At 53.5% G+C, this 19,597-nt stretch overlaps 1 protein-coding gene across 4 annotated transcripts in view; it reads right to left on the reverse strand.

Moving 5' to 3' along the window:
* The window catches only part of CLIP2 (CAP-Gly domain containing linker protein 2), a 112,034-nt gene extending 95,611 nt beyond the window's left edge, over positions 1–16,423 (reverse strand). For all 4 annotated transcript variants that reach the window (XM_025380302.1, XM_025380300.1, XM_025380301.1 and 1 more), the window contains exon 1: positions 16,128–16,423. The gene's annotated coding sequence lies outside the window, so the exon portion shown is untranslated. The remainder of the gene's footprint in view (positions 1–16,127) is intronic.
* Between the last annotated feature and the right edge of the window lie 3,174 nt (positions 16,424–19,597).

Below are 19,597 nucleotides of genomic sequence, written 5' to 3' on the forward strand. Positions count from 1 at the left end.
CAAAAGGCCTGGCAATGCCAAGTGTTGGAGAGGGGGCAGAGCAGTGGGTGTGTAGGCGCAGATGGCAGAGCCCCTGGTCTGTACAGGGGACGTGAGTGTACACTGGAGGGACAGGTGCTACCCTAGAGGGCCCTCCCTGGCAACTGGCCTGCCTGCCCTGGAGGCACCTACAGGATGAACTCCATTGTAAGAACAGGGAGGGGTGGTTTGGTGGTGGGAAGGGACTGGGGTGGGGTAACTGGGGACTTTATTTATTTATTTATTCATTTATTTATTTTTGGAGACAGGGTCTCCCTCTGTCGCCCAGGCTGGAGTGCAGTGACGCAATCATAGCTCATTGCAGCCTCGAACTCCTGGACTCAAGTGATCCTCCCTCCTTAACCTCCCAAGTAGTTGGAACCACAGGTGTATGCCACCATATCCGGCTAATTTTTGTAGAGACAGGATCTCACTATGTTGCCCAGGCTGGTCTTGAACTCCTGGCTTCAAGCGATCCTCTTGGCTCAGCCTCCCAGAGTGCTGGGATTACAGGCATTAGCCACCATGCCCAGCCTTTGTTATATTTCTAAGGTTTGTTTCCTAGCCCTATGGGATGCACATGGATGTTCAATGTATACTGTCTATTCCTCTGAATATCTAACAAATTTCTTAATCTTTTTTTTTTTTTTTGAGTCAGAGTCTCCCTCTGTTGTCCAGGTTGGAGTGCAATGGTGTGATCTCAGCTCACTGCAACCTCCACCTCGTGGGTTCAAGCGATTCTCCTGCCTCAGCCTCCCGAGTAGCTGAGATTACAGGCACCTGCCATCATGCCCAGATAATTTTTATATTTTAAGAAGGAAGGAAGGAAGCCCGGCTTCTTAATCATTTTTTTAAAGAAAAATAAAGATAGGCTAGGTACGGTGGCTCACGCCTGCAATCCTAGCACTCTGGGATGCCAAGGCAAGAGGATCACTTGAGGCCAGGAGTTCAAGACCAGCCTGGACAACACAGTGAGACCTCACCTCCTAAAAAATTAAAATTAAAAAAAAAAAAATAACCAGGCATAGTGACAAACACCTGTAGTCCCAGCTACTTAGGAGGCTAAGGCGGGAGGATTGCTTGAGCCCAGAAGTTTGAGGCTACAGTGAGCTGTGAGCTATGATTGTCCCACTGAATCCCATCCTGGGCCACAGAGCAAGACCCTTTTTCTTTTCAGACTGAGTCTCATTCTCTCACCCATGCTGGAGTGCAGTGGCATGATCTCGGCTCACTGCAACCTCTGCCTCCCGGGTTCAAGCGATTCTAGTGCCTCAGCCTCCCAAGTAGCTGAGGCTACAGGAGTGCGCCACCACACCTGGCTAATTTTTGTATTTTTAATAGAGACGGGGTTTCACCATGTTGGCCAGGTTGGTCTCGAACTCCTGACCTCAGGTGATCCACCCGCCTTCACCTCCTAAAGTGGTGGAATTACAGGCGTGAGCCACCGCACCTGGCCTAAGACCCTATTTATAAAAAAAAAAAAAAAAAAAAAAAAAAAAAAAGATAAGAGACACAAGGGGAGGGAGAAGGAAACATTATCTCCACTGCACACCCACCAAGAGGCAAGCCCCCAACAGAGAGGACCCCAAATGCTGACTGCCAGGCCAGGCTTTCTGAGCCAATGGTGAGCCCTGCTCTGAGCACGAAGGGGGCTCCCCAAGTCCTGCCCTACCAAGCACCCCAATGCCCACACATGCACTAGAATGCCAGTCCCACCCCAATCCTGCACCATGCAGAATCCAGTGGGGGGTCCTGGGTGTGACACCACTCCAGGCTGGCACCTCACCTGCTCCACGGGCCCCACTGCCCATCTAGCCCACGCGGCTTTGTTTGCATTTGCCCAAGGCTCAGGGAATCTGAGAAGCTTGACTTAGGTCACCCAGTGGTGAAGCTAAAGTCTCCACATCCTCCCTGGCCAGGGCAAGCAGAGGGCAGGGCTGGACGGCCCCTTCCCTGTGAGTCTTGCCGGCTCTCAGGAGGAAGCCAAAGCTCTGAGCCTTATATACACTATCCCTCGGGTCTGGGAGAGCCGATGGGAGGGTGCCCGGCTGTCTGTGCTGCTGTCTCCACCCATACTTGGTCAGCCTTCTCCCACTTGCTCTGCCAGGCCCGCGGGGAGCTGCAGCCCCAGCTGTGCAGGAAACACTCACACAGTTGCTGGCCAGCAGTGGGGGTACGGGGGAGCCCCAAGAAGAACGGGGTGGGGATAAATCCTGAGCTGCCCTGAGAACACCCATTGGCCTGGTGGCCATCCAGATAGTGGGGACAGCTGAGAGCCAGCGTGGGGATGGAGCCTTGCCCCAGCATCACAGCAGATCTGGGGCCGGAACCCAGGCTCCACAAGCCCACGTGGCTTCAAACAGGAGGGAGGGAGATGAAACTGGCAAGACCACAGTATATAGTGAGGACCACGTTTACACAGCACAAGGCTCGGCGCTCCGGGGCTGAGCAGGGCAGGACAGACCCAGGCCAAGTGCCCCAGTCAAACCCCAACTTCTCTGGCAGCTGCAGCTGGGAGACAAGCAAGGGTTGAGTCTAGAAGCCCGGGTTCTGGTCCCCCACACTACCATTCTCACTATGTCCGAGCTAAGGGCTGCGGTTCCTCAGTTGTAGAGAAGGCATCTTCTGGTCAGGGGTGGTGGCTCACGCCTGTAATCCCAGCATTTTGGGAGGCTGAGGTGTGCAGATCACCTGAGGTCAGGAGTTCAAGACCAGCTGACCAACACGGTGAAACCCCATCTCTATGAAAATACAAAAATTAATCAGGCGTGGTGGTGTGCACCTGTAATCCCAGCTACTTGGGAGGCTGAGGCAGAAGAATCGCTTGAACCAGGGAGGCGGAGGTTGCAGTGAGCCGATATCATGCCATTGCACTCCAGCCTGGGTGACAGAGTAAGACTCTGTTTCAAAAAAATTTAAAAAATAAAAAAAAGTTAAAAATAAAGGAGGCATCTTCCTTGCCCTACCAACAGCCTGGGGACCACAGGGCCCTGGGAACTCCCAGCCTGTCTGTCTTGTGAGAGCTGGACACACAGAGTTGGCATGCTCAGAACCACCAGCCATAAAAAAAGGTCCAACACCGAAAATAACCCACACATCCATCACCATTAGAATGAGTCAATAAGGCCAGGCATGGTGGCTCACACCTGTAATCCCAGCACTTTGGGAGGTCAAGGCGGGTGGATCACTTGAGGCCAGCAGTTCGAGACCAGCTTGGCCAACATGGTGAAACCCCATCTCTACTAAAAATACAAAAATTAGCCTGGCGTGGTGGCAGGCACCTGTAATCCTAGCTATTTGGGAGCCTGAGGCAGGAGGATCACTTGAACCCAAGAGGTAGAGGCTGCAGTGAGCTGAGATCACGCCAATGCACTCCAGTCTTAGCAACAGAGCAAGACTCTGTCTCAAAAAAAAAAAAAAAAAAAAAAGCTGGGCACAGTGGCTCACGCCTGTAATCCCAGCACTTTGGGAGGCCGAGGTGGGCAGATCACCTGAGGTCAGGAGTTTCAGACCAGCCTGGCCAACATTGTGAAACCCCGTCTCTACCAAAAATACAAAAAAAAAAAAAAAAAAATTACCCGGGCATTGTGGTGGGTGCCTGTAATCCCAGCTACTCGGGAGGCTGAGGCAGGAGAATTGCTTGAACGCTGGAGGTGGAGGTTGCAGTGAGTCGAGATCATGCTATTGCACTTCAGCCTGGAGACAAGAGCGAGACTCTGTCTCAATAATAATAATAATAATAAAAGTAAACAAGTTGTGGTTTGTTCGCATAGTAGAATAACATACAGCAATGAGAATGAACAAATGCCAACTGCATGCAATGATATGTAAGAACCTCGCAATTACAATCTTGAGTGAAAGAAGTCGGACATAAAAACAGTGCACACAAAAGAAGACATACAAGCGGCCAAGAACCATATAAAAAATGCTCAGCATCACGGATCATCAGAACATGCAAATTAAAATCACAATGAGATACCATCTTACGCCAGTCAGACTGGCTATTATTCAAAAGCCTGAAAACAATGCATGTTGGAAAGGATGTGGAGAAAAGGGAACGCTTATACACTGTTGGTAAGAATGCAAATTAGTACCTTTATGGGAAACGGTGCAGAGATTTCTCAAAGAACTGAACATAGAATGGGCCTTCCATCCAGCAATCCTACTAATTGCCATCTACCCAAAGGAAAATGATTCATTCTGTCCAAAGGATACCTGCACTGGTATGTTGATCACAGCACAATTCACGAGAGCAAAGATATGGAATCAACATATGTGTCCATCAAGGGAGGACTGGATAAAGAAAATGTGGTATATGTCTACCACGGAATACCACTCAGCCGTCAGAAAGAATGAAATCATGTCTGTTTCAGCAACATGGATGGAACTGGGAGCCATTATCCCTAGCGAAACAACTCAGAAAATCAAATACCACATGATGGTACTTATAAGTGGGAGCTAAACAATGGGTATACATGAAAATACAGAGGGGAGTAATAGACGCCGGAGACTACGAAAGGTGGGAAGAGGCCGGGCGCGGAAGCTCATGCCTGTAATCACAGCACTTTGGGAGGCCAAGGCGGGCGAATCATTTGAGGTCAGGAGTTCGAGACCAGCCTGGCCAAATTGGCAAAACCCCAGCTCTACTAAAAATTCAAAAATTAGCTGGGCATGGTGGCGCGCGCCTATAATCCCAGCTACTAGGGAGGCTGAGGCAGGAGAATCGCTTGAACCCAGGAGGCAGAAGTTACAGTGAGCTGAGATCACAGCACTGTACTCCAACCTGGGCAACAAGAGTAAAACTCTGTTAAAAAAAAAAAAAAAAAAAGCTGGGCAGAGTGGCTCATGCCTGCAATCCCAGCACTTTGGGAGGCTGAGGTGGGTGGATCACCTGAGGTCAGGAGTTTGAGACCAGCCTGACCAACATGGAGAAACACCGTCTCTACTAAAAATACAAATTAGCCGGGCGTGCTGGTGCATGCCTATAATCTAGGTACTTGGGAGGCTGAGGCAGGAGAATTGCTTGAACTCGGGAGGTGGAGGATGCGGTGAGCCAAGATCGCGCCATTGCACTTCAGCCTGGGTGACAAGAGCAAAACTCTGCCTCAAAAAAAAAAAAAAAAACGAAGAAGAAGAAGGGCCTCAAGTCAGCACCCCAGGGTGCTGCTCTCTCACTCCTACACCTTCTCCTGCAGGCAAGGGTTGGGGAAGAGGCTGAGCCCACTGAGGTTCAGGCCTGGTCCCTGAGTGGCATAAGCCGCCCCAGCCAGAGGGGACGGGGTGCAAATCAGGGTCCACTCCAGGGTGTGGTGTCTTGGAGAAAAGACGAACCCAGCAGGCCGTGAGCACACTATGCCCCTGAGGGGCAGCCCAGCACACTACAAGGGGCAGGGAGGGTGGAGGAGGAACAGAACTAATTTGGTGGCCCAGGGGTGAGGACAGTCACTAATTAGCCTTCAAGGCAGGGTCTTTACTATTTATTTATTTATTTACTTATTTATTTATTTTTGCGACAGGGTCTTGCTGTGCTGCCCAGGCTGGAATGCAGTGGCACGATCACAGCTCACTGCAGCCTCAAACTCCTGGGGGTCAAGCAATCCTCCCACCTCAGCCTCCTGAGTAGCTGGGATTACAGACACTGCACCCGGCTAATTTTTGTATTTTTTATAGAGACAGGGTTTTACCAAGATGCCCAGGCTGGTCTCCAACTCTGGGGCTCCACTGATCATCCTGCCTCGGCCTCCCAAAGTGTTGGGATTATAGGTGTGAGCCACCGTGCCTGGCCTCAACATCGGTTCTTTTCTTCTGCTGCTTCCAGAAAGGGAACCGCATGTTAGTCATCAAATTCTGGCTGAAAGCCACAGACACCCACCCACACTCATATCCACTAGGTCACATATCCAGGCCTTCACACGTGCCATGCCGGGTTCCTAGAATGCCCTTCCTCTCACTGGGTACAACTTTTTTATTTAAACATTTTTTAAAAAATAGAGACAGACTGGGCACAGTGGCCCACGCCTGTAATCCCAGCACTTTGGGAGGCCGAAGCTGGCGGTGGCGATCACCTGCAGTCAGGAGTTCAAGATCAGCCTGGCCAACATGGTGAAACCCCATTTCTACTAAAAATACAAAAAATTAGCCGGGCGTGGTGGCACATGCCTGTAATCCCAGCTACTCGGGAGGCTGAGGCAGGAGAATCGCTTGAACCCAGGAGGCGGAGGCCGCAGTGAGCTGAGATCGTGCCAGTGCACTCCAGCCTGGGCAGCAGAGTGAAATTGCGTCTCAAACAAAACAAAACAAAATAAAAAATAAAATAAAATAAAATAAAAATAGCGACGGGGCCAGGTGCGGTGGCTCATGCCTGTAATCCCAGCACTTTCGGAGGCCGAGGCAGGTGGATCACCTGAGATCAGGAGTTCAAGATCAGCATGGCAAAACCCTGTCTCTACTAAAAATACCAAAAAAAAAAAAAAAAAAATAGCTGGGTGTGGTGGCAGGCACCTGTAATCCCAGCTACTGGAGAGGCTGAAGCACAAGAATTGCTTGAACCCAGGAGGTGGAGGTCACAGTGAGCTGAAATCACACTACTGCACTCTAGCCTGGGCGAGAGAGTGAAACTGTGTCTCAAAGTAAATAAATAAATAAAAATAAGAGACGGGGTCTCACACTACGTTGCCCAGGCTGGTCTCGAACTCCTAGGCTCAAGCGATCATCCTGCCTCGGCCTCCCAAACCGCTGAGATTGCAGGTGTGAACACTGCACCAGACCATGGGTGCAGCTTTAGGAGGGCAAGATCTTTCCATATCTTGTTCATTGCTGGCTCTCGGTACCTAGGACAGCAACCAGCCCATGCAGGAGCTCAAAAATATATGTTTAGTGAATATATGAATGCATTAAAATGCCCTCTTCTGGATCGCTTGAGCCCTGGAGGTGGAGGTTGGAGTGAGCCGAGATGGCACAACTGCACTCTAGCCTGGGCGACAGAGCGAGACTCCATCTCAAAAAAAAGAAAAAAATGCCCTCCTCTGCTACTCTCGTCCTCCTCACATCGAGCTGGATTCTTACAGTGTCTTGTTCACACCTCATCGCCACATTCACCAGCCTGCTCAGAGCTATCTCTGGGAAGGACAGAAAGAAGCAGATCAACATTCTGACTGACAGGCTGTGCTGGAAAGGCTGGTCCCCCAAGCACACAAGGCATGGAGTGTTCCCAGGGGTAGGTCCCACAAACAAAGGAACAGGCAGTAAGCCCCCCATCACTGGAGGGGTTCAAGTAGACAGAGGCCGGATCTTCCTCTCAAAGGGGGGGCCCTGCTTTTGTTTTCTTTTTTTGAGACAGAGTCTCGCTCTGTCCCCCAGGCTGGAGTGCAGTGGCGCGATCTCGGCTCACTGCAAGCTCTGCCTCCCGGGTTCACGCTATTCTCCTGCCTCAAACTCCTGAGTAGCTGGGACTACAGGCGCCCGCCACCGCACCCGGCTAATTTTTTGTATTTTTAGTAGAGACGGGGTTTCACCATGGTCTCGATATCCTGACCTTGTGATCCACCTGCCTCGGCCTCCCAAAGTGCTGGGATGACAGGCGTGAGCCACCGCGCCTGGCCTTGTTTTCTTATTCAGTTGGGTTTTTTTCTGAGACAGGGTCTTACTCTGTCACCCAGGCTGGAGGGTGGTGGCACAATCAGGGCTCACTGCAACCTCAACTTCCCAGGCTCAAGCAATTCTCCTGCCTCAGCTCCTCCCACCCCAGTGGCACTACAGGCAGGTGCCATGATGTCCAGTTATTTTTTGCTTATTTTTTTGCAGACATGGGCCCTTGCTAGGTTGCCCAGACTGGTCTCAAGCCCCTGAGTTCAAGCAATCCTCCCGCCTTGGCCTCCCAAAGTGCTAGGATTACAGGTGTGAGCCACCACACCCAGCCGGTTCCTGCTCTTGTTGGCATAGCTGCTCTTAGAGGCTCTCCTGAGCTCATACCAGGATTCTGCAGCTGTACAGATGCATCTCTTTCCCCGTACCCCAGACCCAAGCTGACTGAGGACACAGACTCCGAGAAGAAGGGACGGAGCAGCAAGCCAGGAGCCCAGATACTTGCGTCAGAGAGGCAACCCGCAGCTGATCAGCCAGTAACGGGGGATGATGGTGTCCGTGAGGGAACAGATGCTGGTCTTAGGGACTGTATTAGTCTGCTACGGCAGTCATCACAAAGGACCGCAGACTAGGTGGCCTAAACAACAGAGATGTAGGGGTCACAGCTATGGAGGCTGAAAAAGTCCAAGGTCAAGGTGCCAGCAGGGTTGGTTTCTTTCGCTTTTTTTTTTTTTTTTGGTGAGACAAAGTCTCACTCAGGCTTTTTTTTTTTTCTTTCTGAGACAGGGTTTCACTCTGTCATCCAGGCTGGAGTGCATTGACATGATCTCGGCTCACTGCAAGCTCCGCTTCCCGGGTTCAAGTAATTCTCCTGCCTCAGCCTCCCGGGTAGCTGGGACTATAGGTGTGCGCCACTACACCTGGCTAATTTTTTATCTTTTTAGTAGAAACGGGGTTTTGCCATATTGGCCAAGCTGGTCTGGAACTCCTGACCTCGTGATCTGCCCGCCTCGGCCTCCCAAAGTGCTGGGATTACAGGCGTGAGCCACCGTGCCTGGCCCCTTTTTTTTTTTCATTTTCAGAGTCTTGCTCTGTTGCTCAGGCTGGAGTGCAGTGTGGCAATCTCAGTTTACTGCAGCCTCCGTCTCCCAGGTTCAAGTGATTCTCCTGCCTCAGCCTCCCGAGTATCTGGGATTACAGGTATGCGCCACTACACCTGGCTAATTTTTGTATTTTTAGTAGAGACAGTGTTTCACCATGTTGGCCAGGCTGGTCTTGAACTCCTGACCTCGTGATCCGCCCACCTCAGCCTCCCAAAGTGCTGGGATTACAGGCGTGAACCACAGCACTGGGCATAGCAGGGTTGTTTTTTTCGGAGGCCTCTCTCCTTGGCATGGAGATGGCTGTCTTTTCCCTGGGTCCTCATGTGGTCTTCCCTCTGAACATGCCTGTGTCCAAATGTCCTTTACTTACAAGGACAGTGCTCATATTGGACGAGGACACCAGTCATATTCGATGAGGGCCCAAATGACCTCATTTGAACTTGATTACCTCTATAAAAACTTTTTTTTCCTCTTCTTTTTTTCTGAGACAGGGTTTCACTCTGTCACCCAGGCTGGAGTGCAGTGGCACAATCATAGCTCACTGCAGATTCAAACTCCTGGGTTCAAGAGATCCTCCTGCCTCAGTATCCCAAGTAGCTGGGACCACACCCCCCTAAGTTTTTTAATTTTCTGTAGAGATGAGGTCTTGCTCTGTTGCCCAGGCTGGTCTCAAACTCCTAGGCTCAAGCAATTCTCCCTCCTTGGCCTCCCAAAGTGCTGGGATTACAGGCATAAGCCCTGATTCCTGGCCTAATTTTCTCATTTACTTTTAATCAGGTTAGACTGTGTTTATCATTGTAAATCACCTCAAGTCCTTTCTGGAATCAAACCAGGAATACACAAGCCCCTTTCAGACGTCTTCCAACTCCTCTGTGGTCCCTGGCTCCAAAGAAGCTGAATGTGAGCAAAGTAAAGAAACGAATGGGCTGGGCGCGGGGGCTCACACCTGTAATCCCAGCACTTTGGGAGGCCAAGGCGCACGGATCACGAGGTCAGGAGTTCGAGACCAGCCTGGCCAACACGGTGAAACCCATCTCTACTAAAAATACAAAAAATTAGCTGGGCGTGGTGGCAGGCACCTGTAATCCCAGCTACTCGGGAGGCTGAGGTGAGAAAATCGCTTGAACCCAGGAGGCGGAGGTTGCAGTGAGCCGAGATCGCGCCATTGCACTCCAGCCTGGGCGACAGTGCAAGACTCCATCTCAAAAAAGAAAGAAAGAAAGAAAGAAGGAAGGAAGGGAGGGAGGGAGGGAGGGAGGGAGGGAGGGAAGGAATGGGTTTGTGCAGGGAACAGCCTACATTACAAAAGGGAACAGCCTAGCAGAAGCAGAAAGGTACAAGGTGGCAAAAAACCCAGACGCCCAACATTACTTCTCCCGCCAGTATAACTCCCCCAACTTCACACTCAACGTGGGAGAATAGTGGGTTCTTCACTGAGCCCCCAGACAGACACTCTACTCCCTGCTGCTCCATTCTCGACTTTTCTTCTTTTGCCCCCATCATGAATGCCCTCCTTAACTGCCTCAAGCCCACCTACCCTTCAAAACTCAGCCACTGCTGGATGCAGTGGCTCACACCTATAATCCTAGCACTTTGGGACGCTAAGGTGGGAGGATCCCTTGATCTCAGGGGTGTGAGACCACCCTGGGCAACATGGTGAAACCCCGTCTACAGAAAAATATAAAAATTAGCTGGGCATGGTGACATGCGCCTGTAGTCACAGCTACTGGAGAGGCTAAGGTGGGAAGATGGCTGGGAGGTCGAAGCTGCAGTGAGCCGAGATCACGCCACTGCACTCCAGCCTGGTTGACAGAGCCAGGCCCTGTCTCAAAACAAACCAAAACAAAACCTAGCCCCAGTTCTTTTTTTTTTTTTTTTGAGACGGAGTCTCGCCCTGTCGCCCAGGCTGGAATGCAGTGGTGCCATATCGGCTCACTGCAACCTCCGCCTCCCAGGTTCAAGCGATTCTCCTGCCCCAGCCTCCCAAGTAGCTGGGATTACAGGCGCACGCCACTACGCCCAGCTAACTTTTGCATTTTCAGTAGAGACGGGGTTTCACTATGTTGGTTAGGCTGGTCTCAAACTCTTGACTTCGTGATCCGCCAGCCTCGGCCTCCCAAAGTGCTGGGATTACAGGCGTGAGCCACCATGCCCAGCCCCTAGCCCCAGTTCTATTCCTCCAGGAAGCCCTCCAGACTACCCCACCCAACACACCACAGCCCGGCCTCCCAGCATAACCTTCAGATCAATATGCAACCGTTGCCCAGCCAACAGCTCCACTAGGCATCAAAGTGTCTGGCCTTGAAATGTTTCTGGAAAGCGCTAGTATTGTTTACATTGTCAGAAGCAGGGCGGATGTCTTCCCAATTTAGTAAAAGCTTCTGGAAGCTCAGTGCTGCACACTGTGGGGTGGGCAGGGGCTAGAGCACCCCCAAAAGGAGCTGGGCCAGAATCAGCCAGGTTTAACTGCAGGCAAGGGCAGACCAGCTTGAGACCTCAGGGTGGTGGGGGCGACGCTGAAAAACCAGGCCCTTCTCCTGGTGAGCCGGAAATTCCACCCTCTCATCCCAAGGGGCGGAAAAAGCAAAGGAGGGAAATGAATCGGGAGCGGGTGTCGCTCAGGGCTCAGGCTAGAGTGGAAGGTATGATCCCAGCCATGGAGCAAGAAACACTCCGTCAAGACAGAAGCCGTTAAGCAGAGAAGGTCCTAAATTCAGGCCTCGTTAATAAAAGCCATCTGGCCTGTTTTGCCTTCTACTCAGAAGGGAAACGTTTCATTAACATTTTGAAGCATTTTCCTCTGCAAACACGAGTTTTGTATTACTGGTTCCGTTGTGACTAGCCTTGCAGCCCAGTGAGAAGAGCCAGGTCAGGAGGCTCAAAAGCTCGGGTCTGGCTGGGCACGGTGGCTCATGCCTGTCATCCCAGCACTTCGGGAGGCCGAGGCGGGCAGATCACTTGAGGTCAGGGGCTCGAGACCAGCCTGGCCAACATGGTGAAACCCCGTCTCTACTAAAAATACAAAAATTAGCCAGGCGTGGTTGCGCGTGCCTATAATCCCAGCTACTCAGGAGGCTGAGGCAGGAGAATTACTTGAACCCAGGAGGCAGAGGTTGCGGTGAGCTGAGATCACACCATTGCACTCCAGCCTGGGCAACAAGAGCAAAACTCCGTCTCAAAAAAAAAAAAAAAAAAAAAAAAAAGCTCAAGTCCTACACTGCCGGTCGGACCTACATCTCCAGGTCCTGAAAGGAGAGAGCCTCCTCCTGTCCCAGGGCAGGGCTAGGGGAAGCCAGTGGCAGGCAGCCCTGGCCATCGCACCTGTCCTCTCCTCCCCACACAGGCCTGATCAGTGCACTCTGGTTTCTTTCAACAAATCACGCTGCAACTGATCAGTCCCACATCCGGTGGCACAATGGCTAATTGACCATGGGTCTGCCTCCTCCATCAGCTCATGAGCTCCCTGAATGCCCAGCTTCGCTGGTCCTCACCTAGCACACAACTTTCATCATCAATGCAGCCAACCAATTATCCCAGCTGTGCCAGCCCCGTTTTCAACCCCCAGCCCCAGAGACCACGTGGCCTGCCCCCCACCAGCCCAGCAGAGGCGGGTGGGCTTCCATATCCAGGCTGGACTAATCAGTGTCTCTCTGCACCCCAAGATGAAGGAGACCCCCATTGGGAGGTCCCGTGGACTCAGGCTACAGCCCCGTTCAACACAGCCACGCTCACAACCCAAGGAGACGGAGCCTGTAGGGGAGAAGGAGACAGGATGGATGCGCTGAGAGAGGCCGAGAAAATGAAACCGCAGTCCACAGAGAGGAAAGCCAGAGGAGGAGCTGCCTGCCAGCTTCCGGGGTCCCGGGGGGCCAGGTCGCCTGCAATTGTTTGCTGCACAAGTTCTCTCTTCTCTACTCTTAAGTCCCTTTTCACTTAACCTAATTGAAGGAGGTTCCTGTTCCCTGCAACAAAATAATTCCAAAGGTATGGGATCGGAGGGCACTCCCACACCACCCTCAAAGCCAGCCCTGCTCCTCAAACCATGCCCACTCCTCGCAGTTTATTAAAGGGGCCACAGCAGCCTTAGGTGAGGCAAGTCTGGGTGTGCCCAGTCTGGGAGCATGGGGAGAGGTGCAGTGGAAAGATACAACTGGGGGCGGCCCCTAAAAGGTAGATAGCGTATTTGGACTTTGCACCTGAGCAAAAGGGGTGGGTGTCTGAGAAGGCAGGATCATAATTGTTCAGGGACATGAACCTGAAGAGGGTGGGTAGAGCAGTGTGGCTGAAGGAGGCATACCTCCCAGGCATACAGTAGGTGCTTAGCAAATGCATCAAGGGCAGACACAGCCACCTCTTTGCACCAGGATATTCTTATCTGTTAAATGTAGGCAGCCTTATTAAAATATCCACAAATGAAGGAATGAATTTAAAGAGCTTAGAACCAGGCCGGGTGTGGTGGCTCAGGCCTGTAATCCCAGCACTTTGGGAGGCCAAGGTGGGCAGATCACTTGAGGTTAGGAGTTCCAGACCAGCTTGGCCAACACGGTGAAACCCCGCCTCTACTAAAACTACAAAAAATTAGCCAGTCTTGGTGGCATGGGCCTGTAGTCCCAGCTACTCGGGAGGCTGAGGCAGGAGAATTGCTTTAATCCGGGAGGTAGAGGTTGCAATGAGCTGAGGTCACACCACTGTACTCCAGCCTGGGCGACAGAGCAAGACTCCATCTCAAAAAAGCTCAGAACCATTCTCCACAAAGTAAGCACTTAATATATACTTTCTTTCTTTCTTTTTTTTTTTTTTTAACCTGCACAAAATCTGAAGTTCTTACAAGAACCAATGGGCAGGGAATTAGAGCGTCACAAACGCAGCTTCCCTCCCCTGGATATGGAAGTGGAGGTAGAGCAGGTGGCATCAAGAGGGTACAACTGGCTGGGCACGGTGGCTCACGCCTGTAATACCAGCACTTTGGGAGCCTGAGGCAGGTGGATCACCTGAGGTCAGGAGTTCAAGACCAGCCTGGCCAACATGGTGAAATCCTGTCTCTACTAAAACTACAAAAAAATTAGCCGGATGTGATGGTGCATGCCTGTAATCCCAGCTACTTGGGAGGCTGAGGCAGGAGAACCGCTGGGGGCGGAGGTTGCAGCAAGCCAAGATCGCACCATTGCACTCCAGCCTGGGCAACAAGAGCAAAATTCCAATTCAAAAAAAAAAAAAAAAAGACGGCAGGACCAACTGTCAGGGTGGCAGGGCCAGGAAGGGAGGCCAAGAGGGAACTGGGGGACCACACGTGGGCAGGCCTGCCAGGTGGGGAGCAGGGACAGCTGGAGCTGTGGGGAGATGGCCTTTCCATCACCAAGGGAGGCAGGACCAGGGAGGAGGCTGCAGTGAGGCAGGGAACAGCAGGTCCCGGGTCAGGGCTAACCAGCAAGGCTGCTTGAAGAAGGACAAACAGCCTGGAGTGGGCATGAGCCTCCTCTCCCTGAAACGTGTGTGAGTGGAGGCTGGGAAGCCACTCTACAGCAGCAACAACACTTACAGGACATCTACTCTGTCACAGGGCACAGTTCTCCTAACAACCCTAAAAGCCAGATACCATAAGGATCCCAATTTTACAGATGAGGATGTCCAGGCAGAGAGAGACACAATGTGCGAGGTTACATAGCTAGGCAGTGGCAGAGCTGGGATTTGAACTCGGGCTGTTAAGCTCCAGCATCTGAACTCTTCGCCGCCAAGGTAGACAGCAGATGCTGGAAAGCGACTAGTGCTCCTTGGAGTAAATTCCCCCTGCTGGGATTTTGGGCTCTGAGTGCAGAATTCCAGGCACCACCTTCCCAGCCTGCACAGTGCCAGTGCCGAGGGCTGGAGTTTGCAGGTGCACACAGGTGAGTGTGGAGCAGGCTCCTCCCAGGCACCTCTACCTGCCTCTTCTGCCTTTGGAGCCCCTCTCCATCTCCACCCCCTCCACCTGTCCTGAAGCCAGAACCCCATCATTCCCCGGCAAGGCACTGCAGACAGTAATGCACCCTGTCCTCAACCGCAGGTCTAAGTCCCCTAAATCCTAAGCTGTTTCTCTAACCCAATAGCCTCCTTTTCTGACTCCAAGCCCTTATCCATGCTATTTCTCCTGCACGAAACCCCCTTCAAGCATCCTGGCAGCAAACTTCTGCATGATGCTCTATGAAGCTTCCTGGTCTGCCCCATCCTCCAGGGGACCCCCTCTATGCCCCCAGCTTCCCCACTAATGCACTCATCAAACCCCGGGGCTGCATTTTTTGGGGGCACTGAGGCTGCTGTCCTGTGTATCAGCCAGCCCCTAGAAGTTCCGGGTCAGGTAACAACAGCTGAATGAATGAAGGGCTTATTGTTTACATTTACAACTGATGGGGAAGAGGCTTCTGGAGCACACACGTGGTGCTCCCTGCACCCTCTTCCTCCTCTTCTGCCCACAGCCCTAGGCCACCCCACCCACCTCCCTCAGGCATCCTGCAAGAGTGAGGGCAGCCCCCCTCATCCCAGACCCCCACTTCTCATCCAGAAGAGAGAGGAAGGGTCTCAGACACTGGGGGACACACTGCTGGATGGGTAATTTCCCCCCAAGGTGCTCCCTCTGCCCGTCCTTCCCAGGGTGGGGCTGGGGCCTGCGTGGCAGTGCCCAGTGGGCACCAGCTCGGCCCAAGCTCCGCCTGAAAGGTCCAAACGGGCGGGCACTGGAGGCTCAGCCAAGCATCCTCCGCGGCCGCCGCCCCTCCCCGGGAGGAGGGCAGAAAATATGCTGCCTCACCAGCCACCAGCGCCAGCTTGGGGGGGCACCCCCTGAGGGAAGCCGCCTGCCTCAGTCTCCTCCTACCCCTCCTCAGCCATGCACTCCAACCAAGTTTCGCAAAGGGCATCGGCCAGGCGACCCCATAGGGTGCAGCAGGGAGGAGTGGGGGGCAGTCCCTGTTCTCCCAGGCCCCAGGTTTGGAATGGGGGCTACATGGCCGCGCCCACCAGGCTGTGCTCCCCAGGCTCTGTGAGCCCAGAGAGCCCTGCGGCGCGTCCAGCCGTCTTGCTCTGCCCTTGGAAGCGGGGACAGGCTTCCGTCCCAAAAGATGGGCCAAACCCTTGTCCGTGGGTGGCGACCCTGATGAGGCTGGTGATGCCTTCAACAGGGGGACCCGCAGCCCAGGAATAGCCCCCAACCCTGGCACCCCAAGCAGCGCCCCCTCCTCTCCTGCAAGCAACAGGGAAGTTGGGGCACACCCCAGCCAGCTCCCGCCCACGCCCACCGGCCGGCCTCGAACCCTCCCGCCCCTGCCCACGCCCCGACAATGCCTCCCGGCCGGCAGCCCCGCTTTCGGCCAGGCCGCCGCCCCCCATATCTCTCCGTCCTTTGTTGCCCGCGCGACCCCCTCCCTCGGCCCCTCTGGCGGCCCCTACCTTCGTCCCTCCAGCATCAGGCTAAGCGGCGAGAGGCCCGGAGAGCCCCGGCCTCCTCTTCTCGGGCCCGGGCGCGCTGGGGGGCGAGGATGCTGCGGCCCCTCCCTGCGCAGCGCTGCCCACCGGCTGCACCCCCTCCTGGCCCCGGGAATCCCAGCGATCGGTGCTCGGAGCCCGGGTCTCGCGCCCCGTCTCCGGGAAGGCGGGAGGCGTGCACCGAGGCCGCCCGGCAGCCGCCTGCGCGCCCCGCGGCCGAGCCGAGCCGAGCGCCGCGCGGAGCCAGCGGAGCCAGCGGAGCCAGCGGCCCGGCTCCGGGAGGAAACAAAAGGGGCCGGCGCTGGGGCGGGCGCGGGAGGGCGGGGCCTGGGGCGGGCGGGAGGGGGGTGGGCGGGTCAGGCGCGCGCGGGCGGCCTCGCGGTTCTCAGGCCTCAGTGCCGCGCGGAAAGCAGGCGGGCGGGCGGAAAACGCGGAGCAACCTCTTCCCCCTCACCCCGCTCCATCTCTTTTCCTTCCCAGGCCGCAGGTGTCATTGGTGGGGCGTCCGGGGTTCTCCCACATCCACCTCCGCGCTGGGCACCTGGTGGTGCTTATATCGCGTTTGGTGAAACACATCCTCCAGCCATGCTATGCTTGCAAAGATGTCTCGGGTCATTGGGACGGACCGCAGCTTGGAAAGGTGAGATGCTGTTGGCACTGGACAGAAAGGGATGAGGAGGGGGACAGGGCTGCTGGGGCAAAAACTTCCGGTCTGTATTGGGGCCAGCATGGGTGGGGAACTTTGGCATAGGATCTCATGGTTATCAAGGATCTCATAGCCTGGGAGGTGGCTCACGCCTGTAATCCCAGCACTTTGGGAAGCCAAGGCGTGCAGATCCTCTGAGGCCAGGAGTCCGAGAACAACCTGGGCAACGTAACATAGTGAGACCTCCGTCTCTCCAAAAATACAAAAATTCGCTGGGCCTGCGCCTGTGGTCCCAGCTACTGGGGAGGCTGAGGTGGGAGGATCGCTGGAGCCCAGGAGGTCGAGGCTGCAGTGAGTCATGATTAAGCCACTGCCCTTCAGCCTGGGCGACAGAGCAAGACTCCGTCCCAAAAGGAAAAAAAAAAAAAGGATCTCATGGTGATCGGCTCCCAAGATACAAATGAACCCTCTCCGGGACAGGATGCCTCTACTGCTATTTTAGAGGAGTTGAGACAGCTGCCAGGTCCCCTCCTGCGTGGAGAGGCAGATGCCAAGTTTCAGCTCAGAAACTAAGCAGTGACCAAACCCTGACGCCTGTCTGTGCCCAGGCTGCGGTTGGCTTCTGTGGCTTGGTTTCCCTCTGTCCCCCCTTGATAAGCTAGCCTGGATGCCTTTGACCTAGCTGGCCTTCTACCAGTCCTGCCCTGCCCCCTTTGTCTGTTTGACAAATCATACTTCCACTTCAAAGCAGAGCTTAAATGTCCCTGCTTTTCCCTTGAGTGCAGGAATGTGGGTGTTGGGGGAGGTTGTGGTCTGTATGGTGAGACCACTCTTCTGCGGGAGAGAGGTGCCACATATGGTCTTGTTCCTATCCCCTAAGGGACCCAGTGCAGTGCTTGGCAGAGGGTAGACAACCAGTAATATTTGTTGAATGAATGCATGAACTTGCTAAGTTAACATTACCACCCCTCAACTGTCTTGGTATCCATAATCTTTGAGAAATGAGTGAACCTTTTTTTACAGAAGGAATCTCACTCTGTCAGCCAGGCTGGAGTGCAGTGGTGCGATCATAGCTCACTGCAGCCTCAAATCCCCAGGCTCAAACGATCCTCCTACCTCAGCCTCCAGAGTAGCTGGGACTATAGGCATGCACCACCATGCCCGGGTAATTTTTTTTATTTTTTATAGAGATGGGGTCTCATTATGTTGTCCAGGTTGATCTTAAACTCTTGGCTTCAGATGATCTTCCCACCTCGGCCTCCCAAAGTGCTGGGATTACAGCTGTGAGCCACCGTGCCTGGCCTAAACATTTTGACCTCAGTTTCCCCAACTGTAAATTGGTAAGAGTGTTTCTTTTTTTTTTTTTTTTTTTTTTTTGAGACGGAGTCTTGCTCTGTCACCCAGGCTGGAGTGCAGTGGCCGGATCTCAGCTCACTGCAAGCTCCTCCTCTCGGGTTCACGCCATTCTCCTGCCTCAGCCTCCCGAGTAGCTGGGACTACAGGCACCCGCCACTTCGCCCGGCTAGTTTTTTGTATTTTTTAGTAGAGACGGGGTTTCACCGTGTTAGCCAGGATGGTCTCGATCTCCCGACCTCGTGATCCGCCCGTTTCGGCCTCCCAAAGTGCTGGGATTACAGGCTTGAGCCACCGCGCCCGGCCTTTTTTTTTTTTTTTTTTTTTTTTTGAGACAGAGTCTTACTCTGTCGCCCAGGCTAGAGTGCAGTGGCATGATCTTGGCTCACTGCAACCTCCGTCTCCTGGGTTTACGCCATTCTCCTGCCTCAGCCTCCCGAGTAGCTGGGACTACAGGTGCCCGCCACCATGCCCGGCTAATTTTTTTTTAATTTTTTTTTGGTATTTTTAGTAGAGATGGGGTTTCACCGTGTTAGCCAGGATGGTCTCGATCTCCTAACCTTGTGATCCACCTGCCTCAGCCCCCCAAAGTGCTGGAATTACAGGCGTGAGCCACCACACCCGGCCGGGAAGAGTGTTTCAATTCAGTTCAGCGAACACGCAATGCTGTAATGATAGAGGGTGGGCATGGCGTCAGCCCTGAGGGGGTGCCCAGTTGGTGTGGACAGCCAGACTTGGAGACTAAGAAGGGAGGAGGTTCAGAGTGAGCTCCAGGAAAACTGGGCTTCTGTAGGAGGTGTGAACCCATAGAGAGGGAGGGGACTCCGGGTGGAGAGGGCAGTGTTCAGGAAACAGCTAATTGTTCCTCGTGGCTGGGATGCATGACCTGTATATTAACAGTTATAACCCAGCCAGGCACGGTGGCTCACACCTGTAATCCCAGCACTTTGGGAGGCTGAGGCGGGCAGATAACCTGAGGTCAGGAGTTCGAGACCAGCCTGGCCAACATGGTGAAACCCCATCTCTACAGAAGATGCAAAAATTAGCTGGGTGTGGTGGTGCATGCCTGTAATCCCAGCTACTCAGGAGGGTGAGGCTTAAGAATGGCTTGAATCCGAAAGTCGAAGTTTGCAGTGAGCTGAGATCATACCACTGTACTCCAGCCTGGCCAACAGAGTGAATAATATAAAATAAAATAAAATAAGATAAAATAAAATAAAATATAAAATAAAATAAGCAGGGATTTGCCAAGGTGACGTGGGTCCTGCTGGGAGGTACCTGAGCTCACCTGAGTTCACCTGCCCCTGCCCAGCAGATCTAGCCTCCCACGTGTGCCTCAGGAGGTAGGCAGGGGCCCCCAACCTTCACAGGCACCCCCTCCCTCACTGATGGCCCCCAGTATTATTCAGAGCAACAGCCTGTGGCCAACAGACCT

The sequence above is a fragment of the Theropithecus gelada genome, chromosome 3 (genome assembly GCF_003255815.1).
Source record: "Theropithecus gelada isolate Dixy chromosome 3, Tgel_1.0, whole genome shotgun sequence".
NCBI classification, from domain to species: Eukaryota; Metazoa; Chordata; class Mammalia; order Primates; family Cercopithecidae; genus Theropithecus; species Theropithecus gelada.